We start from the raw sequence: 25231 nt of genomic DNA, 5'->3' as shown, positions 1-25231 counted from the left end.
GGCTGTACGGATTTTTGAAAATTACGCTGGCTGCTATTGGGAGTCCCCAACACTAACTTTTGAGAGCATATGCTTTTGGGTTTAGTGCTTTTGAACTGAATGCTTTTGGGGCTCTGCTTTTGAACATCCCTGGTGAGTTTATAGGAGCCCCTAGGGCCTCACTCTGCAGAGCATCTGGACGCAGAGTCTGAGAGCAAAGGTCCCACGGGAATTTTACTTTGCAATGATTAATGATAAAGAAATACCAAAAGGGTCACCAGACTTGGGGTCAATACCTCTGGGGCACGGAACTACGCCGAGCCGTGTCGACTCTCTCTCTCTCTCTCTCTCTCTCTCTCTCTCTCTCTCTCTCTCTCTCTCTCGTAATGTCCAAGCCTGTTGTAATGTGCAGCGGAAGTGAGTGATGGTGCAAGCTCACGATGAGTGATCAGTGGGTGCTCAAGGTTTCTTTTACTGAAGGGAAGGGAGAGCCTTCCTTAACTTAGTGAGAGAATGTGCAATGACCAAAACAAGTGAAAACTGTGAGAGAAAGTGTTGTGAGTGGTAGAGAGAGAGAGAGAGAGAGAGAGGATACGACACCAAATGGGGTCCCAAACCCCCCTCCAGGGGGGCCCCTCTCTATTAGAGAGGTATTTGCTTTAGATTGCACAAAGTCTTGTACAATGGTTCTAAATGCTATGATGCTTGACAACGACCAGGTGGCGACGATGTAGAGGCTAAGGGCTGAAATCTGAAATCGCTTGAAATGCTGATGGGAATCTGCTAGTGTGGCCAGGCTGTGGGCTAATTTGCCGTCGTCATGGATGACGATGGCTGAAAACTAAAAACGCTCGCAGTTCTGAGGGCTTAAAACTAAAAACGATGGTGTAGACACTGCGAGGACTGCGAGCACGGCGAGGCTATCACTGTCCGTGGAGAATCTGCTACGAGGTGCCGAGGGAAAAGCAGACGAGGGAAAGGAAAACGCTGCTGCTAGCTGATCTTGGAAAACGCTGGAAATGATGATATCCCAGGTGCTTGATACTGCTCGGTTCTTGAGAGGCACCTTTCCTGCGCCTCTGCCTTCTACTGCCGGCGCTAGGTCTACCGTCTTCTTATATAGCCAGATACATGCTAGGTCAAGCAGCCCTTATTTCAGCCCACGATTTGGAAAAGCTGCCAAAAGTCACTTATTATTTAAGTGCTCCATAAGAGGTGGTTCCCACACGTGGCTAGAGGCGGTTCGCATGCGGTGGAAAAGATTATGCTGGGTGCTACTGCTCATGCTAAGTACTGATGGCTTGTGCAATCAGAGGGTATGCCATTGTCCATCTTTTTCCGGCCACTATGGCATAGATACCACCTTGAAGAGTGTTGAGCGTTACTTTTACTTGCCGAGGCTCAAAAAAAAAAGGATGCGGACGAGTTTGTTCGCATTTGCCAAAAGGTCAAGTTTGACAAGCATAAGGCATCAGGATTTCTATAGCCTTTACTCGTATCCTCCCGTCCTTGGGAAAGCATTGCCATGGATTTTATTTTTTATCTTCCCAAAACTTAAAGTGGGCATGATGGCATTTGGACAATCATTAATAGATTCAGTAAATACGCTCACTTCATTCCGGTAAAGAAGACGATTAAGAACGATCATTTGACAAAACTGTTTGTCTCACAGATTTTCCGACTACATGGCATGCCTGAGTCTATTCTTTCGGACAAAGATACCCGGTTTACTAGTTTGTTTTGGAGGACAATCTGGGAGAACATTGGCACACGGTTCCAGTTCTCGTCATCGTTCCACACGTAGGCAAATGGGGAATTGAGATGGCCAATTCAATGATTTTGGATTTATTGAAGTCTTATATTTCGGATCAAAAGACTTAATGCGAAATGTATTTGCCCTTGGTGGAATTTGCCTACAATAACACACGGGGAAGGCCCCATTTGAAGTAACCGAGGGTGCTAAGAAGGTTCCTCAATTTCTAAGCACCAAAGACAAGATTCTTTTTTGAAGCAAATTTTTTTTTAAAAAAAACTCCAAAAGGCATGGAAGGCCATCTAGCAGTGTCACAGGAACGGGCACCACGTGCCAACGGAAAAGAACAACTTTAAGCACTTCAAAAAACAACGGAACTGAAAGAGACGCACGACACACAAGACGGGAGTGGCAGAGTCCCCCCCCCAAGAGAGCATTGGTCCCAAACCTTGGCGCCCCTTTCCGTATTTTTTTATATTGCTTGAAATCATTACATCGCCGGTACTCTTATCTTCTGCACCTCATGGGGAGCATGCCAAAGAATGAGCCCTTGGCTCATATCTAAAGGCCCTTGGCCTATGAAAAGCAATCTACATGAAAAGCTATAAACTCAAGCGGTTGGCCAAAAGCTGTCAGCGCGTTTTGTGGAAATCCGTACAGCTGCGACGTGGCATTGTCCACGTGAATTGCGGGACTGTCCATACAATCTGCCACGTCAGTATGTCAGAGCGTTTTGCAGGAGTTCCGTACAACAGCCACGTCATCATCTTCTAGGCTTGCTTGTGTTGGCCCGCTTTAATTCTAGTGCCTTTAGGTTAATTGGCCCCATCGGACGGGGTCACATAAGTTGGTAGGACTTCTTCTTTTGCTGCTGCTGCTTCGTCTTAGGATTTAGGCCCCTCGGCCAGGATCTGCAAGTCTGCTCTGATCTTCAGTGGCTTGATACGTCAGCAGTTTGTGACAAGCAGTTCACAGGAGGAGAGTGTCCTCTTTTGACAGTGATCGGATCAACAAGAAAACCAAGGAGTTCAAGGAAGGGAGTCAGACCGTTAGGTTTGAGATGTTTTCACGCTACCAAGACACCCATCGAGCCCTTGAGTTTGTCCAACAACCTTCTCTGGAGGACGGATCACAAAACACTTTAGGGTGAAGCGTGGCATCTTACTTGAAAGGCATGGCACAGACACGGTGGTCTACTCTATTGTTATGCAAAGAAGCACCTGCGACGTGGTTAAAGTTCAAGACAATTTTCACGTCAACTTGGATATCATAAGAATATGCAGGGATGTCATCACGGCATGGCATCACTTGAAAATGATTGAGAAAAATACATTAGATGACCATTGCCAGTGGTTTTGGGACACTTATTGGCCAATGTCTTCGTTTCGGAATTACTTTGAGAGACCAGATTGAGCGGCTTTGCCATGGTTTGCTAAAAGAGATCCGAGACTATTGTCTAAACCAAAAGTCTGACTCTATTCAGAGACTTATGAAACAAGCTAAGCAACGACTTGGAATGCATGCCGGCTCATTGACTTATCCTACGGACATGATAGTATCCATCTCAACACGACACGAGTCTGCCAGTGAAGTGAATGGATTAGGGAAACCGGATGACAGCTCATCGCAGGATTCCAGAGAAGAAAGGGGATTAGAGGATAGTGCGTCTTAAAGTTCCGATGATTGAGACTCACGTGCCAATGGACAGGGGAAGCTAGCGAAGCTACCATAGGTCCCAAGGTACAAGGAAAGAAACGAAAAGGGAATGAGCTGGTAGATTAGAGAATTCCCCGGACCCAAGATAACATTTTTTTTTAGCATAACAGTATGAGCTACATCTGGATACTGCTTTTGCCAAGGTGCACGAAGTTCTTGAGAAGTCTCAAGCACAGCATAGGAAGGCAACCGACAAGATCGACGGAACTTGCAACTGAAGGAAGACGATTGGGTGCTCTTACGATTTGAGAAGGCACGCCTGAGGACACGAAAGGGAAAGGAGTGGCTTTTTCCAAAGCTAAGAATGCGGTACTATGGCCCTATCCAGATTCAAAAGAAGATAAATGATGTATCCTTCAGATTGAAGTTGCCAGATACTTAGAAGATTCACAAGTCTTTTTATGCGAGTCTGTTGAAAATTTTTAAGGGTGAGTGCCAATTGATAGGAAGCCTAAGGAGCAACTTGAAGTGGCAGAGAGCGAGAAGATTCTCGTTTTTGGAACAAATACTGGCTGACTAGGAAAGGAAAGAGAAAGGTAAAGTGAATGGCAGTTCTTAGTCAAGAACTATCCGGCATTGGATGGGAAGTGGATGGAGGAGGAGGACCCAGCAGATACTCCTCACATATCGGAACTTTACCGTGAGGTTTTTGGTTTAGCTTTGACTATTTACAATGTGTACATGTCGCGTCATTTTTTAAACTTGGAACCACTTTGCAAAGCTCCCAAATGCATGTATTTACATCTTTCTATACCTATGCCGATGCATATACACGCTACTTTGTACACGCCAAAAGCAATCTATCATCATTGCCCACCCTCTAGGTCAAGCATTTATGCTCAACCAAGAGACTATTTGCATCTGGAACCACATCCCCTGCAAAATATTTCTTCCATCTATAACCATTTATTCTATAGCGCAAATGTTCGCCAGAGAGCCTTTCCAACTATTATGGCCCATTAGAAAATGCATGCTTCCCTCTGTACGGCCCCAACCATTTGTCCCTCAACTTTTTCTGAAAAGTGAAATCCAAGCGGGAATCGTACTTCATCACCTGATCTCCCCCTTTAATTTCTTTTTCTGGAAACCTCGTAATCGTTTTCTCCATCCTTGTCTCTGCTTGTTGTAGATAATAATCATTGGCTTTCTCTCTATTCATTTGTCAACAACGCTAAAGCAAGAATTCTTTCCTGCAACTTGACTTTATGCTTGCCTTGCATTCTACACAACAACTTCAAGGCATCCAACTGCATTTGTATGGGCATGAGAGCTTCCTTTCCATAAACAAGCTCATATCGCGTAAACTGTGTAGACACTCTATACGCAATTCTATAGGCCCACAAACACTTTTCCAGGTCCGAGTCCCGCTCCTTAGGATGCTCTCTAGCATACTCTAATAGCATCTTCACAATTTGACCACTGCAGTTTTCAACCAGCCCATTGCATTGTGGGTAGTAAGGAGAAGAATGCCTATGCTGAATTTTCAATTTCTTTATGAGAGCACCAGCAACTTTTCCCCTAAACCTTGGTCCACAATCAAAAATGATAACCATAGGAGCTACAAACCTACAATACACCTATTCATACCAAAAGGAGGCCACTCTTCCTGTTGTTACATCTTTCACAGCTTTTGCTTCCACCCACTTTGTCAAATAGTCCACAGTCACAAGGATATACTTTTCGCCATTGTTGGTCCTTCGCATTGGACCTACAGCATCCACTCCCCATTTTGCAAATGCATCAAAAGACATTATAGCTTTTTAAGGCTCAGCCAAAAGCTTTCGGTTTGCAAACACTTGGCATTCATGGCATGACTTGCACCAAAAATAAGCATGTCTCATCATAGAGCACAAACAATAACCCCCTCTCAAAATACGAAAGACAACCTGATCCTTACCTTGATGGCCTTTTTGTTCATGGCAATGCTTCAAAATCAAGCCTATTTCTTCTTTGTACGGCACTTCCCTCAAAATGCTATCTTTGCCATAAAACATGAGATCCTCACCTACCAACGTGTACTTTCTTGCTTTTGCAACTATTTTCTTACGCCGAACCTTTGACATGCCCTTAGGACATTGTTCTTTACTAAGAAATACTTCTACATCTTGCAGCGATTTTCTTCCTGCACACAAATCTTCCTTGACCTTGAAAGGGGCTACCAAGGCATCCAACTTGTCCCTAGCCAACTCATCAGCTTCTTTATTCTACTCACGAGGACCATGCTTACACAATATCTTCTCAAATTCATGCAAAAGCTTCTTAATGCCATAGAACCACTTCTTCAAGTTTTGTTTCTTAACATTCCACAAACCAAGTAACTGATTCATGACTAGCAACGCATCCCCTTTCACAATGACCCTCTTCAATCCAAACTCAACACACTGCTTCCATCCAAGGAGAAGCGTGAGATACTCGGCCTCATTCTTACTTTCAGCTTCATCAAGATCGTAAGCTCTAGAAAAGATTACATCGCCTTTTGGGTTATTAATGATTACCCCACCACTTGCCTTTTGAAGAACTATCATGTATGCACCATCAAACATCATCGCATACGCATCTGTAATATCCACTTCCTTTTTCATGATCATCCTTGTCAATTCTTAGGTAAGACTGCATCTCTGCTCCCTTGTGTACCGCTATGTCCACCAAGTGAGCTTTCACAGAATGGTCCACTTTAAACTCAAACTCATACTCTTGAAGCTCCATAGTCCACTTTAAGATGCGCTTCCTAGGCTTCAAATGTTGTACTACATCCGGCAAAAGGTTTGATGTGGTGAGCACATAGAACTTTTGGGACAACAGATATGTTTTGAATCTACTACAAGCAAGAACCAAGGCGAATACCCACTGTTCCATTTCTGTGTAGGAGAATTTGCTTACATTCTTTATCTTGCTCTCAAAATAGACTGGCTTGAAGTTCCTTCCCTGCTTTTGTAAGAGCACCGACCCAAAAACTATTGACCCCACACTAATAGATACATAGAAAATGGATTTCAAGTCAGGAGGACTCACTAATTGTAAAGCACACAATACCTCTTGATACCATCAAAAGCTTGTTGCATGTCTTCATTCCACTCAAACCCTTGAACTCTTTGACTTAATTTGTGGGGAGGATACTTTAACAGACTTAGACACTCCAAGTCAAGAATCAATCGCGACAGCACCAAATAACCACTTCAAACAATTCACAGATCACAATAGATTTGCACTGGCCCGGCGGAGTTCCGTGCCTAGAGATATTGGCCCCAAAGATTGGCGCCCCTTTCGGTATTTCTTTTTGTATTAATCAGTTCAAAGTACATGAGAGTGGCTCGGGGTTCACTCTCATACTCTGCGTCCAGATGCTCTGAGAAGTGAAGGCCCAAACCATGTTTACAAGGGATGCCAAAAGTAGAGCCCCAAAAGCTTCAAATCAAAAGAAATTGCTCTCTCTCACACAAAGAGTCAAAACTTGAAAGCAAAAGCATTCTCTCTCTCTTTCTCATTGCGTAAAGAAAAAACAAGATTTGCGTCGCTCAAAACGAAACCAAAAAAAAAAACCGCCTCCGCGATTTTCCAAAATTAGGGTTTTTAGAAATTAGGGTTTGCAAGAATTCTAGGGTTTTTGGCAGAAATTAGGGTTTCTGTTGTCCGTATCCACGTCATCACTTTGTGACATACCCCTCTCTTGAAAGCATTGTAATCGACCGCGATTACACCTGCAAAACCGACAAAAGCCATAAACCGTCTTAGCAGACACTGACTCTTAGTACCTACGTACTAGGAACACACATCTAACACATTTACAAAATCGACAGTCACATCACACGACATCACAGGACATCACCAGACATCACAGGACATCACATGACATTCAACATTCATTCGGATCTTAGACCATGATTTATCGGCAATATAGCTAGCAATCACATCTAGGTCCAATCGAGACCTCATCGATGTCCGATTGACTAACCCCTATAGCACCCATGTCAATTCGAGATCAATCAGACCAAAATGCTGCAGTCATTTCATCTATCAGTTCCTGCACTCAAAAGAAGTCAAGGACAAATCAGTATCATTATCAGGAATTCCATTTCATAAAGTCATCCAGAAGAATACTGTCAGCTCTCAGAATCCCTGAAGCTCAAAGAGACATCAGTGACTTTAGTATCAAAATCAAGGCATCTGTTGACAAAGGAGCAGAGTAACTCCCCTCTTGTGCATCCCACTGCACCAGATCTTCGGCCAAGCTGAATTTCTGGGTTCCATTTGGAGTAGACTATGCTAAACCAAAACATCGAGGTAAAGTTTCACAATCCGAAGAGTATTTGCTAGGTCCTCCTCCTCCATCCACTTTGCATGAAATGCAGGAAAGTTCTTGAACTTAACCAAGAACCGCCTTCGGACTTTACCTTTCTTCGTATCCCTATGTGCCAAAATCTGTTCAGGAACAAGGGTCTCCTCGTTTTCTTCCACTTCGGGTTGCTCATCATGCTCCCCATCTTCAGGCACATCACCCTTAAAAGGTTTCAAGAGACCCACATGGAATGCATTGTGAATCCTCCAAGTACGTGGCAGTTTCAGTCGGAAGGAGACATCATTTATCTTTTCAATAATCTGGAAAGGTCCGTAGTATCGCATACTCAGCTTTGGAAAAAGCCTCTCATTTCCCTTTTTCTTTCTTAGGCGTGCCTTCTCAAAACGTAAGAGCACCCAATCATCCTCCTTCAATTTCAAGTCGCGACGATGGCGATCCACTGCCTTTTCCTGTCGTTCTTGAGACTCCTGCAAAGTCTCGCGAACCTTGGCAAAGGCCGTATTCAAATCTCGCGAATATTCATCCGCTTCAAATATCTAATCTTTCGTGCTCAGGAAGGATGGAACCTTCCCAGCACTTTCAACAATCTCAAATGGCGTCTTCCCCGTCGAAGAGTGTATCTTGTTATTGTAGGCAAATTCCACCAGAGGTAAGTTCTTTTCCCATTGAGTCTTCTGATCCGAGATACAAGACTAAATCTAAAACCACTGAATTGGCAATCTCAAATTGCCCGTCAGTCTGCAAGTGGAACAATGACGAGAACTGCAACCGCGTGCCAATGTTCTCCCAAATTGCCTTCCAAAACAAACTCATAAATCTGGGGTCTCTGTAGGAGACAATCATCTCAGACGTGCCATGTAATCGGAAAATCATCGTGATCATTCTGTGTTCTCGGGAGATCAAAAATGAAATCCATTCCAATATTTTCCCAAGGGACGGTGGGTATGGGTAAAGGCTGTAACAATTCCTGTGCCTTATGCCTGTCAAACTTGACCTTCTGGCATACTGCGCACAAACTCTTCCACATCCTTGTTGAGTCTCGGCCAAAAGAAGTATCTCTCTACCCCTTCATGGTGGTAGCAATGCCATAGTGACCCGTAAAAGGTGGACAGTGACATTCAGTCATAACCTTTTCCCGCAACGACTGTGTAACGCACAGCATAGTCTTTCTCATCAAGTAGCCTTCCCGAAGGGAGTATCCAGCTATTGTCTCCCCATCCCGTATCCGTGTGAAAATATCTGCAAAATCTGTATCTGTGGCATACTGATCGACCATATCCTCGAAGCTCCTATGATATATCGCGGAAATAGCCAGAACCAACGGCTTCCGAGACAAAACATCTGCCACCGCATTCTTTTGTCCTTGCACATGGACAATCTGGAAGTGAAACTATGACAAGATGTTCGCCCACCGCATCTGCTTTTCCGAAAGCTGTTTCTGTTGCAAGAAGTAGCGCAAACTCTGATGGTCTGTAAAGACAGTAAAATCCGCTCCGAGTAGGTAATGCCGCCACTGAGTAAGAGCATGGATAACCACCAAAAGCTCTTTCTCATAAATCTGTGCTGTCATCTCCGGCCTAGAGAACAATCGGCTCTCGTAAGCAATGACATGGCCTTCTTGCATCAAGACCGCACCCAGACTACGACCATAAGCATCACAAAATACTTCAAATGACTTCTGCAAGTCCAACAAAGTCAAATCTGGTCATGTAGTCAATTTCTCTTTCAATGTTTGAAAGGCAGTCACCTCTATGTATCCCCACGAGAAAGGGACTCCTTTCTGTATCAAGATATGCAAAGGGGAAGCAACCTCTGCAAACTTTCGAATGAACCGTCTGTAGTACGAACACAGTCCCAAGAAGCTTTCAACTTCATGGAAATTCTTCAAATCGGGCCAATCACGGATAGTATCTATCTTGGCCGGATCCCTTTTCACTCCTGTTGCTGAGACAGTGTCCCAAAAAAAATGTATCTCTGAAGCATATGATCTCTGTGTTCTGATTCATTCTTGGAGAAAACAATGATATCATCAAAGAAAGTGCCAACAAATAGCCTGTACTCTTGAAAAATCATGTCCATCATCCGGTTAAATGTCGTAGGAGCATTGGTTAAGCCAACAGGCATCACCAAAAACTCAAATAACCCAAAAGTCATCTGAAAGGCTGTCTTGCAGACGTCTCCCGGCGCGATTCGGATCTGATGATATCCATTCTTCAAGTCAATCCTACTAAAACACGAGGATCCCTGTAACCTGTCGAGTATATCATCGATCCTAAGAATCGGAAATCAGTTCTTGATGGTGATTTTGTTGAGATCTCTATAATCGATGCACATTCTCCAAGATCCGTCTTTCTTCAAATCCAACAACAGTGGAGAGCAACACGGTGAAGTACTATGCTGGACAAGACCCTTTTCCAAGAGGTCTTTCACTGGGTTCACAATCTTTTCATTCTATACTCGGCTCACCCGGTAAGGTGGCCGATCCGATGGCGTGCTTCCAGGTATCAGGTCAATGGTATGATCTTCAGGCCCTCTAAAAAGCAATCGGTATGAGTGTGAAGAAAATTCTTGGCGTTCTTTTGTTCAGGTCAAAACATATTCAACCTTTATCCATCGTTCAGGTCTCTCCCATAAGAATGAGTAAAGAAAACTGAAGTTCATCAAGTACAATCTCTGAGCCCTTCATTTGTCAAAGTCGCTTTCTCGGCCCAGTAGTCAACCACGACGTAGTTCTTGTGGTACCAAGGGATCCTGAGTAGAACGTCACTCGCGTGCCCTGAACACCCCTGCCATTGCAAACGAAGTTTGCCCAATGCTCGATGTAATGGCAACATCCCATCCGGGTGCCAGTCGAACTACCTCTGCCTGTGGCGTCAGTCTGTCGGGCGTAATTTCCAAATCGAGCCGCCAATTCCAAGTGAAAAGAAGTTTGCCTTGGCTCCTTCAAAAAAGCTTCCTGATCCTTCACTTTGCCCCAAAAGCGGCAAAGTTTGTACTTTCATTCATTAGATTCGGTGCAGGTCCCACGCCATGTGGTACCAGTTCTGCTTTTCTATCTGCCTTTTCTGCCACGTTCCTCAGCTGCTCTCGAACTCTCAGACCTGTCGTCGTCTTTATCATTATGTTCTTTCTGTGCCTTTTTAGGGCACTTCGCGGAAATATGTCCATGTTCCCCGCATCCAAAGCACTTCCCCTCTCTAATGAAGCGAGCTCTCTCCTCAGGAGTAAGCTTGGGTCGTGCATCCTTTTTCTCTGGGTTGCTCTTTTTCTTTCTACTTTCATTCCCTCAAGTCTGTTCGGCTCGTTGTGTCATGGCCTCATTTGTGGGGTAGGTCAGACTGCCAGAGTGAATGGCAAAGCCCCGCTTCACATGACTCATCAACTCCTGAATAGAAGCTGACTTCTGTTCCAAGCAGTGATCTCGGATCTCTGTAGGTAGACCCAAAGTGAACCGCTCAATCTGTTCTCTGAACGAGATCTTCTTGAATGAAGAGGTGGGTAGAAAAGAGCTCCAGAATCTTTCACAATAAGCATTGATTGTATCTTTCTTGGTCATCCGAAGATGCATCTCGTATATCTCGTTCATATTCTTGCGTCAACCAAGAAGAAATAAAAAGCTTTTTAAATTTCAGCCATTTAACTGGCGCAGTCTTGTTTAAAAGAAGCGTGGACCACCAAGTACGAGCATTCTCCTTAAGGTAAGAGGTAGCTCTCCGAATCTTGGAGTGCTCTGAATAGCGTCCTCCCGCGAAAGCAATGTCAAACTGCTGTATAAAAGACAAAGCCTTCGAAGCATCTGAGTATCAAAGTATCAAACTTGATGGAGTGGCCACCTTCCTTAAACTCTCGGACTTTCTTGCTTTTATCTTCAAGAAAGTCATACTGGTTGGCTTTGTAAAAATCCTTCTTGTTCGCATAGAAGTTTCCATCATCAGAATTTGAGCTGTCTGTAGACGAGTCCTCAGTAGTAGAACTGTCAGTCTCTGGGCGAGATTTAGCCTTCTTTGCCTTTTTCTTACCCTTTCCAAAGCTTTGTTTCTTGCTTCGCTTTTTATCTTTTCTGTCTTCTTCGCTCGAATCCGAAGAGCTAGAAGAACTGTCAGAAGAAGAAGAAGAAGAAGAAGAACTGGTTACTCCTTCAAATTGAACACGCTTCTTTTGGTTTCTTTGCCTTGTCGAATATTGACTGACGACCCAAATATCCCGGGAAGTCAGTGCCTTTCTTCTGCTTTTTGCCGTGCTTTTTGGCTTTCTTTTGAGCGTCAAAACGCTGAGCAATCCGTGCATCAACCACCTCTTGTAATTCCTTCTCTGATTACTGTTTGTGATCAGAAGGTTTCTTGAGAGCGGGTTTCAGTGGTGGTGTAGTGGTTTTCTGACACTGTTCATGCACTTCCTGAAAAAAAAGTCTCGCAGGTATATTTTGCCAATTTCAAATCCTTCGCAAAACTGAGCATCATCTTTGTTGCATCGCCGATCAATTGACGACGCTTCATCTCTCTTTGCTCCGCCTTAGTAGACCGAGGCGGACCATACTCTCTATCAGAATCTTCGTTGTGATCCCTACCCGCATCTCCATATGCAGAAGGAGTCGACTAATCCTTGCGTGAAGCCATAGGTGCCGCGGAAAAAAAAATTGGGGATCGGAATCAAAACTTGAAAGCAAAAGCATTCTCTCTCTTTCTCATTGCGTAGAGAAAGAGCAAGATTTGCGTCGCTCAAAACCAAAAAAAAAAAATCTCGCCTCCGGGATTTCCGAAAATTAGGATTTCTGGCAGAAATTAGGGTTTGTAGGAATTTTAGGGTTATTGGCAGAAATTAGGGCTTTTGCTGTCCGTAGCCGCGTCATCACTTTGGGACAGATACACATACTGACATAGCATCCAAAAGAAACGTGACAAGTACCTGAGCTTATGAACAAATGATGCCAAATCCTTTGTGTTGCTGGCAGATCCATAAGCAATAAAGCCTTAACTTTCTCTGGGTAAGCTTCTATTCCATTTTGGGAAACCACATGTCCTAGAATACTTCTTTGGGTTGAGTTGCCCACCCTCTTGTTGAAGCTTTCAAAACTCAACCTCAGTTTCTCCAAATGTGTCACCCTGGAGCTATAACATCCAATGTCATCCATGAAAACTCGAATAAACTTACCCAAGTAGGGACCAAACACTCTATTCATCAACCCTTGGAAGGTAGCATATGCATTAACCAACCCAAAAGGCATTCTTTTGTAGGAAAAACAACCCCAAGGATTAATGAAGGTCATCTTCAATCGATCTTCGATCGCTATCAAGATATAAAAGTAGCCTGAAAATCCATCCATGATTGAGTAGCGTTCATGACCTGCAACCTGATTGAGAATTTCATCCAGGAAGGGTAGTGGATAATGATTCCTTTTTGTGGCAGCATTCAAACGTTTGAAATCAACATATATCCTAGATCTTCTATTCTTCTTGGGCACAATAACTACTGGAGAGACCCAGACTACTCCACTCGAAAGATGAAATCTACTTCCAAAAGCTTCGTCACCTCTTCACGAAGTGCCTTCTCATGAATGACCCCCAACCTCCTAAGCTTTTGAACCTTTGGCTTGGCATCTTCTTTTAGATTGATTCTATGCTCGACCCTTTTTGCTCCTTGCAACTCTGTATATTCAGTGGCGAATAGCTTTGGAAACTCCGCAAACATGTATTCATACTCCTTGTGTCACCAGTGTGTGACTACTATCTATCCTTTTTGTTGATTTCTTTCTTATTATCTATTTACTTTCACTTTTTGGAAACACCCCTCGGGAAATCTAACTGTCCTGCATTGCATAGCTAGTGTGGAACTGTCCAGAGGGAGTCCAGGCCTGAGGGCAAGTGAGCACTAAGGTTGGACAAGGACTATGGTTAGCCAAGTGGGGTCATTGACTAGCCAAAGTGGAATCCTTTGCTACAGAGGCTACATTTCAGTTTTGGATGTGGCCACAGTGTACAAAGAGGGTCGGATGACCTAGAAAGATATAATGGCAGCATCTCCTAAAATTTAGGGAACTGCTATTTTGGGACCTGAAAATGTCTTCGCGTCATTACGTGCAGTTTGACATGGGGATCATTTTGTTACTCTGTGGCCAAGTCAACAGAGGCTGCAGGTGAGATATTTTTAGACCCGAGGGTCTAAAGCGGGAAAATGCACAAATGAGTGACACTTGGCACTCTGAGGCCAGTTTACTACTTATAGAGAAGGCAAAAACGTGATTTATAGCTGGGAGGCTCATTTTGCAAGTCTCTGTCACAGGTTAAGAGCTATGGAGTGCTTGCTTTCCCTCTTATGCACAGTGCGGTGCCAGGAGTGATGCCCTGCACGCTACGCACTGCCCTCTCTCTCCCCTTTGGCAGTATGTTATGCCCCTCTAGTGGGCTCTTCATTTGACCAATGTACAGTTGTGTGGGTTCATGCGCGATTGCCGAGGCAAGAGCCTCTTGTACAGGTACTGGATTAGCTAGCGGCTAATCCCCCCCGCAGGTACAGGTGAATTCGGAGAGGTTTCACGCCAGAAATCTCGTCCGATTCAAAGGGCAAGTAGCCCTACAGGTGCGGGAGCTCGAGGACTTGCTAGGGATGCGACCGGCACGCGGAACGGAGCCCGAAACAGTGAATTACAGCCTGCTGTGTATTTTTGCAGGTTTAGGGTTTTGGCCCTAAACGGACCCTAATACCCCAGGAGGTTCGGGGACGCAAGGGGACCGCTGTACAGGCGATCTGGCGCATTTTCAGGGCTGAAAACAGAGAATTCAGCGTGCTGCAGATTCTCGCCAGGTTTTGCAAAGTGCCCGTATGCGTCGGGAAAGTCAGTCAATGCGTGGGAATACTGACCGTGAAGGGTTCTAGTACAGTTATGCTGCCGAAATCAGGCTGGAACAGTGGAAATTCAGCCGAGTTTGTGCGGGGCAGCTTGTAGGGAACCACAACGTTTATTCCCTCTTTTGAACAATAAAGAAATACCGAAAGGGGCGCCTAAGTTAGGGGCCAATCTGGTGTCCGTCTACTCATACAGGTGCAATCTAGCAGCCTGTATCCCTCTCCCCTTTGTTGTGTCTTGAAAGTACAGGTAAAATAGACGACTAATAATGGGTGAAAGCTAAATCAAGGTTTAAAGTAAAGTCTACCGCCCTTTTTGGATTGAACAGGCCGGTTTCATGGTTCCATCGACGGGATTATATCACTTTTTCCCATAGAAGTGAGCCTTGGTCAGTTTTGGGCTTGAAGACACAGGGGATCATAGACCAGACACAGGGAATTGTAATTATGGCTGACAGACCAGATGATGTGACTGAAGAGGTTTCCTCTTCACAGGGTCAACAGACACATGAAGTGGGTGAGTCCTCAAGACCACCACAGACTGATGATGATATATTCAGGACCCAGTTGGCTACTGCTGTGGCTATGTTCACACAAGTAATGCAGAATCCGAGGTTTTTAGCCTTTCTGCAACCTCCTGTTCCGTCTCAGCAAGTTGGGTCACTGGATCATATTCAAAAGCCTGTTAAGGCTCGAGCACAGGTGATTCATACCGCAGAGTCAATGGAAACACCTTTACACTTGACGGAGAACATGCAGTCTCCACAACCTATGCCTAAGGTGCAAGAACAGGTGGCTGAGATGCCAGTCTTTCAGGCTGTACCAGTTCAGCCCGCCACCTTTCAGCAGCCTATAGCTGGTTCTAATGGGCAGGGAAGCAACTTACAGGCTATGCAACAGGTCTTCCCACCACCTTCAGTACACCCTGGCTATTTTGGAGGTGGATCCGTATTCCAAAGCATGGCTGGTCATGCACCTGGAAATCAGTTTTATACGCCAGGAACAGTGTTTGCGGGTGCTCAAACGATGATGCCTAACCCCATGTACAGTGTCATGGGTATGCAACCAGGGTTTCAAAGCACTCAGGGACAATTTGGGATGCCACAAGCAAATTTTGGTATGGCTGGAATTACAAATCAGCAGCCAAATATGGCATTTCCAGGTCAAGTTAATAGCGGCCAAGGAACACAGATAAACCCTAATAGTGTTCCCATGTTTCAGTCACTTCCATATGACAATTTAACGCCGCTGGAGAGGCCAACTCCGTACAAAGAAGGTGGCAAAGGAGTGTCATTCACGACCTTTACAGGGTTTGATGACAGGAAGAAGGCTCTTTCATTCCTCCAGCAGTTTGACAAGGCCTATGCAGGGGGAAACTTTACAGAGGCTTCAAAGGTCCGCAAGGCAGCCACTTTCTTGACAGGGAATGCGGGACAATGGTGGACAACTTTATTGCTTCAAGGGCAAGCTCCGTCCACATGGATTTACTTCAAGCAGATTTTTGCAGCAGCATGGTTATCTGATGACTTTGAAGCAGATGTCATGACAGAATGGCACCAGCTTAATGCTGCCACTTGCAGAAATCTGGATGATTACAATCGGAAGTTTTGGAAAGCTCTACTTCCAGTAACTTCCTATAGGTTTGTGCCATTGACAGAACAGATTGAAAAATACTGTTGTGGCCTACCCAAAGGATTGAGAAAATACTGCACAAAGACCAAAGTCACTACTTTGACGCAGCTCATCGAGGTAGCAAACACTGGCAATGGTTTGCTCAAGGGAGAAGATTGTGAATTTAACACTGGCGTCAAGGCAGGATCAGGCAAGAAAAATTCAGCCAAGAAGCACGTTCCCAATGAGGCTCCTAAAGGGACTCAGGAGTCAGCCAACACAGGGAAAGACAAAGCTACGGCTGAATCAGAAAAAGGACCAGCAAAGAAATGGAAAAGACGTTTTCCTCGCAAGTCAGAAGAGCAAAAGAAGGTCCTGAGGACAGAGAACAAATGCTTTATATGTGAGCAGCCTGGCCACATTGCTTACAACTGTCCTACAAAGAAAAGGCCAGCTGATTCTGAAGACAAGGAGGACAGGAAGGGAAAGAAGCCCATGGCTGGTCTAGTGCCAGATATGGTGGGCGACAAGCCAAATTCAGATGCAAGTGAGCTTTGCAGAGCATGGGGAAAGGTTAGGGATCAAACAGTGCTTATCTTCTTTGATCCAGGTGCCAAAGCCAACTTTATTTCCCCAGAATTGGCTTCAAAGTTGGGAATCAGACCTGAAGAGATGGGGTATACAGCAGAGGCAGGTTTGGCATGTCCTGGCCATACAGAGGCTGTGACACCCATCATTGGAAAGTTGCGTCTACATATCCAGTCCTATGTAGATGCTGAAGAATTTTACATCATGCCACTGGACGGATGTGATGTGTTGTTAGGTATTCCTTGGTTGTTTCGTGTACAGGGAATCCTGGATGCCTACAACAAAAAGATCACTGTACAGAGCAGGGGAAAGACTCACATTCTGGATGTAAAGCTTAAAGGGGAGTCTATTCCTACTGTATCAGCTTCTGCTATTACTTCTGTAATGAAAAAGCATCTTTCTGCGTACTTGGTTTTTGCACGTGAAGTGTCAGATTGTGATGAATCAAATTTATCTGTGCTAGATAAAGAAAGGTCAATGTTTTTACAACAGTATAGTGACTGTTTTTCCGATTCATTACCGTCTCAATTACCGCCAGAGAGACCCGAGGACCATGCGATAGATTTGGTGCCAGGCTGTAGCCCACCAAATAAGCCTCCGTACAGGGTTAGTGCGGCTCAGCAGAAAGAGATAATGGGCCAAGTACAGGAGCTGTTAGAAAAAGGGCTGATTCAGCCCAGTTCATCTCCATTCTGTTCTCCAGTATTGTTGGTGCAGAAAAAAGATGGCTCATGGCGTATGTGCATCGACTACCGTGCACTGAACAAGAATACCATCAAGAATAGGTTCCCTATACCTAGAATTGATGATATTATGGACAAATTAGAAGGAGCAGCTATGTTTAGCAGGATAGATCTAAAGAGTGGGTATCATCAGATCCGCATTAGATCAGAGGATGTGCACAAGACTGCTTTTAGAACAACGTTTGGCCTTTACGAATTTTTAGTGATGCCCTTTGGTCTCACAAATGCTCCTGCTACGTTTAATAGGATGATGGACAGAATTTTCCGTCCACACCAGCAGTTTGTTGGTACGTTCTTTGATGACATGATAGTCTATTCAAAGAATGAAGAGGAGCATAGGCATCACTTGGCCATTGTGTTCAAAGAGCTACGCAGTCATAGGTTGCTCATCAATGCAAAGAAAAGTGAGTTTTTTCTGGAAGAGATTCACTTTCTGGGACACATTGTCTCAAAGGACGGTGTTAGAATGGATCCTGCAAAAGTTGAAGCGATCAAGTCATGGCCAAATTTGAAGACGGTGCATGATGTCCGAAGCTTCTTGGGACTATGCTCCTATTACAGAAGGTTTATCCGAAATTTCGCTGAGATTGCTTCACCTTTACATGCTCTTCAAAAGAAGGCAGTCACCTTTAGATGGACACAAAAAGAGATTTTAGCTTTTAATCTCTTAAAGGAAAAGATGACTTCAGATCCAGTCATTGTGTTGCCAGATCTTAGGAAGTCATTTGTGGTCCAGTGTGATGCCTGCGGTAGTAGCATTGGTGCTGTGCTAATGCAAGATGGCAGGGTAGTAGCCTATGAGAGCAGAATTTTGCAAGGGCCAGAGATGACCATGCAGGTCTATGAGAAAGAGTTACTGGCTGTGATTCATGCGCTCTTAAGTTGGAAACACTACCTGCTAGGTGCAGATTTCGTTGTCCAAACGGATCATCAGACCTTGCGATACTTCTTGACACAAACAAAGTTATCTGAGAAGCATATGCGATGGGCAAATATCTTGTCCATGTTCCATTTTCAGATTGTGCATGTGGAAGGCAAGAAGAACGTTGTGGCTGATGCCTTGTCTAGGAAGCCACAAATTTCAGCTGTGTCAATTCCTTATCATCATGAACTTGATGATATGAGAGAACAGTATGAAAATGATGAAGATTTTGCAAGGGTCTTCGAGCAGCTAATGCAAGGACAACGTCATGAACACTATCTTCTTAAAGACGGGTTCATGATGATGCATGGCAGATTGTGTGTCACAAAGCCATTGCGACGCAAAGTTATGGAAGAGAGTCATGTCCCACCGTATGCAGGGCATCGTGGTATCGATGCTACAGTTAAAGCGGTAGAGACATTCTTCTATTGGCCTACATTGAGAAGGGATGTGGATGCCTTTGTGCGAGAATGCCTAATATGCCAAAAGGTCAAGTTTGACAGACAAAAGGCACCAGGGTTATTGCAACCACTACCTATTCCAGATAAACCATGGGAAAGTATTGCTATGGATTTTATCTTTGATCTTCCAAGAACGCAGACAGGAAATGATGGTATTTGGACCATTATTTGCAGATTCAGCAAACAGGCTCATTTTATTCCTGTCAGGAAGAAGATAAAGCCAGATCAGATGGCACGCTTGTTTATGAGCAATATTTTCAAGTATCATGGCATGCCACAGTCGATTGTTAGCGACCGTGATCCACGCATGACTAGTTTGTTCTGGAAAGGCTTGTTTGAGAATATGGGCACCACGCTCAAATTCTCTTCGTCATTTCATCCTCAAACAGATGGGCAGTCAGAAGAGGCAAATTCTACTGTCCTAGATCTGCTGAAGTGTTATGTGTCAGAGCATAAAGGAAAGTGGGAGCAGTATTTGCCATTGGTGGAGTATGCATACAATAATACAGTGCATTCATCAACTGGCAAGGCACCTTTCGAGATAGTTGAAGGTGGCAAGAAAGTTCCTCCCATACTGCATACAAAGGACAAGATATTTGAAGCAGATAAGTATGTTCAAGACATGGATGAAATGTACAAGAAGGTCAAAGTGGCCTTAGAAAGGACTCAGGCAAAGCAAAAGAAAGCAGCTGATCGTCACCGTCGTGAAGTGGTATATTCACTTGGTGATTGGGTGCTTTTACGCTTTGAAAAGGCAAGGTTAAAGAAGATGAAGGGCAAGGAAAGACTGTTTCCAAAGCTCAGCATGCGTTACTATGGGCCTTTTCAAGTGTGCGACATAATCAGTGATGTTGCATATAGGCTGAAATTGCCTGACAGTTGGAAGATTCACAATGCGTTTCATGTGAGTCTTCTCAGACCCTATGTGGGTGATGTGCCAGAAGATATGCCAGCTGAAGATCAGTCGGAAGTCGAGGAACTTGACGAGATCTTGGTCCCTGAACAGATTTTGGCACACAAAGAAAGGAAAGTGAAAGGCAAGGTTGCTAGGCGTTACTTGGTAAAGTTCAGAAACTATCCACCAATGGATGCTAAGTGGATGGAAGAAGGTGAACTTGCAGAGTCACCAACTGTGTTATCACTTTACCTGGAAGCCTTCGATTTGCAACCTACCTTGACCCCTTGAGTTTCAAAGCTACATGGATTGTCAGTGTGACAATGGCTTCTGAAACAAATGATGTACATGGTATTTAAAGTGAGCTCAAATCAAATACCTGTTACATGAATGTTAGAGCTGTACAGATTGTCAGTTTGGCAATTGCTCTTATGGAATGTCCAAAAGTTTGGTTAGTGCTATAGAAGTGAGTATTTCTTGTCAGTTTGTCAAGGATACAGTGATTGCTTCTATTGAAGAGTACATGTGTAACTGCATTCTTAAACTGTCGGTTTGGGTATGCTCGAAAGTGTTACGGGATCCAACGTGTACTATAAGACAGTGGCAAAATGTGCAGCTACCATTTTGTCATTGGAAAGTTAGTGACTCAAAGCAATGGCAGAGTGCGAAGCTACCACTATGTCATTGGGACAGGGTTCACACGCAGGCAATACATGAGTCGACGAGGTGTTGAATACACCAGGGTTGACAATGAGCATGTATGTGTCGTATATGTGTCGACAGGTGTTGAATACATCAGTGTTGACAGTAAGCATGTACGACATAGATGCAAACGAGGACGTTTGAGATTTCAGGAGGGGGGTATGTCACCAGTGTGTGACTACTATCTATCCTTTTTGTTGATTTCTTTCTTATTATCTATTTACTTTCACTTTTTGGAAACACCCCTCGGGAAATCTAACTGTCCTGCATTGCATAGCTAGTGTGGAACTGTCCAGAGGGAGTCCAGGCCTGAGGGCAAGTGAGCACTAAGGTTGGACAAGGACTATGGTTAGCCAAGTGGGGTCATTGACTAGCCAAAGTGGAATCCTTTGCTACAGAGGCTACATTTCAGTTTTGGATGTGGCCACAGTGTACAAAGAGGGTCGGATGACCTAGAAAGATATAATGGCAGCATCTCCTAAAATTTAGGGAACTGCTATTTTGGGACCTGAAAATGTCTTCGCGTCATTACGTGCAGTTTGACATGGGGATCATTTTGTTACTCTGTGGCCAAGTCAACAGAGGCTGCAGGTGAGATATTTTTAGACCCGAGGGTCTAAAGCGGGAAAATGCACAAATGAGTGACACTTGGCACTCTGAGGCCAGTTTACTACTTATAGAGAAGGCAAAAACGTGATTTATAGCTGGGAGGCTCATTTTGCAAGTCTCTGTCACAGGTTAAGAGCTATGGAGTGCTTGCTTTCCCTCTTATGCACAGTGCGGTGCCAGGAGTGATGCCCTGCACGCTACGCACTGCCCTCTCTCTCCCCTTTGGCAGTATGTTATGCCCCTCTAGTGGGCTCTTCATTTGACCAATGTACAGTTGTGTGGGTTCATGCGCGATTGCCGAGGCAAGAGCCTCTTGTACAGGTACTGGATTAGCTAGCGGCTAATCCCCCCCGCAGGTACAGGTGAATTCGGAGAGGTTTCACGCCAGAAATCTCGTCCGATTCAAAGGGCAAGTAGCCCTACAGGTGCGGGAGCTCGAGGACTTGCTAGGGATGCGACCGGCACGCGGAACGGAGCCCGAAACAGTGAATTACAGCCTGCTGTGTATTTTTGCAGGTTTAGGGTTTTGGCCCTAAACGGACCCTAATACCCCCAGGAGGTTCGGGGACGCAAGGGGACCGCTGTACAGGCGATCTGGCGCATTTTCAGGGCTGAAAACAGAGAATTCAGCGTGCTGCAGATTCTCGCCAGGTTTTGCAAAGTGCCCGTATGCGTCGGGAAAGTCAGTCAATGCGTGGGAATACTGACCGTGAAGGGTTCTAGTACAGTTATGCTGTCGAAATCAGGCTGGAACAGTGGAAATTCAGCCGAGTTTGTGCGGGGCAGCTTGTAGGGAACCACAACGTTTATTCCCTCTTTTGAACAATAAAGAAATACCGAAAGGGGCGCCTAAGTTAGGGGCCAATCTGGTGTCCGTCTACTCATACAGGTGCAATCTAGCAGCCTGTATCCCTCTCCCCTTTGTTGTGTCTTGAAAGTACAGGTAAAATAGACGACTAATAATGGGTGAAAGCTAAATCAAGGTTTAAAGTAAAGTCTACCGCCCTTTTTGGATTGAACAGGCCGGTTTCACCTTGTTTTCTTTCTTCGTCGAGTCCTCTCCTAACATGCTCCTTACGTTCACTTTGGCAGGCTCTACGATTGCTTTTGGATTCTCCTTCTCCTCCTCCACATCATGCATTGATGCTTCCTTTTCGACACATATCCTAAATAGATCAGGACATAATTGCATCAAGCCTTTCTCTACACTTTCTTTTGATGACGTAGACGAAGCATCACTATCGTATGACATAGTTTCTGTTGAATCTGTATCTTGCATCTCCAATAAGAGCTGTATATGGCTCTCGTGTGTCGTCATGTTGTAGACAATGGTCCTTCCTTTCTCTTGGTCGGGGATGGTGATCAAGCCAGTGCCCCAATCCTGCTTAGCACCAAGGGTTATAAGCCATGGCCTCCCTAAAATGATCGGATAAGCATTCTCACCCCCTTGCATCACGTAGCAATCAACCAAGCACTCAATCCCCAAGACTTTTATCTTAACATTTTCAACTATCCCAAGACACCTTGCCTTTTTGTGGTTGGCCATCCTCATACGGATCGAAGCATTCACTAACATCTTGACACCTGCTTCGTTCGTGATAGCCTCGTTCATGACACACACCTGGGCACCACCATCCACATATGCTTGCACTTCCGTCTTCTTTCCCAACATAGCTTCAACTATTGGCACCATATCCACTAGGTGACCAACCCTCGAGGATGACACCATGCTTTGATGCTTTTCCTTTTTGGAAGGAAGCCGCGTACTCACGCATTTGGTCCACTGCCTCCTCAATTTAGCGTTTAAAGCCACCAATTGACCAAAAGATATATTGGCCTTTTGATTTCATATGTCGTCAACAATATCATAGTCTTTGACACCTTGGCCAAGAAGGTAATCCTTTGGACCTGTTTTTCTTCGTCGCTGCCTCTTGCTACTCTTTGGTTGATCTTCTACTTTAGCTTTCCCTTTCCTTGCTCGTTTCCCTCTCTTCTTCTGTCTCTTTCTCCCTATCATGTTTGGCTCTCTTATTGGCCAAGACATCCACATCTTGATGCTCAAGGGTAATGATGTTGATAGCCCTATCTTCTCCATTTGCCGGCAACGGTTGTGGTTGTTGTTGAGGCGGTGGTGCTTCTAGTGCCCGCTCTTGATGATTTTTGAAAAAGAAACTATCACGGTTATATATATTTTGAGTGCTTACACTCACTTGATCTATTACCAACATCTAGTGGTGCTCTAGCATCTCTTTTATGTGCACGTGGTTGCAAAAGCAACTTAAAATCACTTGTTATTTTTTTATAGGTCATGAATTGTTTGATATCAATAATTGATGACCAAAGCACTGAAGATAATCTATTTTCATGATATGGCGCCCAAAAAGCAACTTTGTAGCAAGGGTGTCACACCAGCCTTGTCCGTAAGTTTCCATGTAGTAAATCCCGTACACTTGCCACATCAGCATGCTATGTTGGCAATCTGTATGGTACCTAAAAATGTGGCACATTTCCTGACTGTTGCTGGGTGACTAGGTTTTTGCCATGTTGGCTGTAATATGCTCAATCCAGTACAGTCATGCCACACACTACTATTTACCTTGCTTCAGCTGATTACTTAAAACACCTTATAAAATGGACAGTCAATATTTTGAGCAACATTAAAACTATAGTGATACATTAGGACTGAACGTGATAGTGCATTCAATGGCTTCTCATTACACCCAAACAACAAGCCCTGATGGAAGCTCTCTCAACTTTGCAAAATTGTTGTGAGAACCAAACCGGACTGCTTAAATACTACGCATGAAATGAGTTCCAGCTCAAGCTCGTTGTCTCCATCCACTGATGTGTAACTTTGGTTATCGCAAACAAAGATAGAAGCATACATGCGTTAACAACAGCCCACTTCCGCTAAGTAATGACAGTAGAAATATATATGTGTGTGTGTGTGTGTGTGTGTGTGAGAGAGAGAGAGATGGGTGCCGCAACCATTTATGTGCGCAAATAAAGAGGATGTACCTAGAGCAAGACGATCGCGTGCAGCTGCTTTGAGTCGAAACCGCAAGCGGGAGAGGCAAACCAGCAGAAGCCCGCCATCCCATTCGAATGTCGTTTCCTCCATGCATACGAGAGAGAGAGAGGGGAATAGACTATAGACTCGGCCGTCCGACTTTAAAGGTCCCGACTACATTTTGTGTGCTAGTTTAGAGCTGGGTCGCACCCAATGGCAGTGGCGGGATGAAGTAATCGAGGTCGTACTCTCCACTAGTGCTTACTTTTCCATGCAAGAGATTTCATCGTTCGGCTTTGTGGACAATGAAATGCGGACGTTCCACCTCATTTAGGTATTTACTGAAGCAGAGAGCACGGAAATCTCGAGGGAACGGTCAAAAAAAGGTCGTGGTCAACGCCTGCGAGGTGACTCAACCCCACCACCTACTTGTTGATAGGTTGTTGTCCTAACCACACGGGCGTTATTTTGTGATGGCATCTAAGCCAAAACACAACCTTATATTGTGAACGCAAATGGGGAAAAAGTAAACTCGGACAACATCTGACGGTGCCTGTGGTTTTTGATTTTCGAACCTGGCTTGCACGTCATCGATCCCAGGGCTTGGGCTTAAATTAAAGACCTATGGTCTTTAGTGATGAGGGCATGCGTTCGCACACTTAGCTCATTGCGCTGCCTTTGAACAAGTGGTGGGTTTAAATTGAGGGGGGCGGTGTAGATTGTGCATTTTTGTTGACATCAACTCTCCTCGAGATCCATGCGTGCACCTGTCCGCCATAGACCCCATGACGGGGGCCTAGTTGAAGACCCCGTGTTCTTTAGTCTCGTGCCATGTCATGCAGTAGCTTTAGTGTTTTGTCCATTTTTGGGACCAAACACGTGGCTTTTATCCATTGTTCAGTGATGTGCGTTGATTGAATTGGGTAGAATGGTAGGCTTGTGGCATTTTGATTCCTCAATCACCAATGCTTCCAAAAAGTGATTTGTTGGTGGATTTTGTGCATGTGGCCATTTTTGCAAGTGCTTATGCACGTGCTTCTAGTGTGGGGTCCATGTTGGTCTTGGTAGGTGCTATTTCTGGTGTGCGGTGTCGGGGGATTTG

At 44.6% G+C, this 25231-nt stretch overlaps 1 pseudogene across 1 annotated transcript in view; it reads right to left on the bottom strand.

The window, feature by feature from the left end:
- LOC147429482 (uncharacterized) overlaps nucleotides 1-24378 on the bottom strand; it is a 62649-nt pseudogene extending 38271 nt beyond the window's left edge. Inside the window, exon 1 of the transcript XR_015185804.1 lies at nucleotides 24138-24378. The product of XR_015185804.1 is annotated as an uncharacterized LOC147429482 (transcript). The remainder of the gene's footprint in view (nucleotides 1-24137) is intronic.
- Between the last annotated feature and the right edge of the window lie 853 nt (nucleotides 24379-25231).

The sequence above is a fragment of the Adiantum capillus-veneris genome, chromosome 22 (assembly GCF_014529385.1).
Source record: "Adiantum capillus-veneris isolate H3 chromosome 22, ASM1452938v2, whole genome shotgun sequence".
Classification (NCBI taxonomy): Eukaryota; Viridiplantae; Streptophyta; class Polypodiopsida; order Polypodiales; family Pteridaceae; genus Adiantum; species Adiantum capillus-veneris.
The sequence above is the reverse complement of the archived record's forward strand: the minus strand, read 5'-3'. Positions and strand labels throughout refer to the sequence as shown.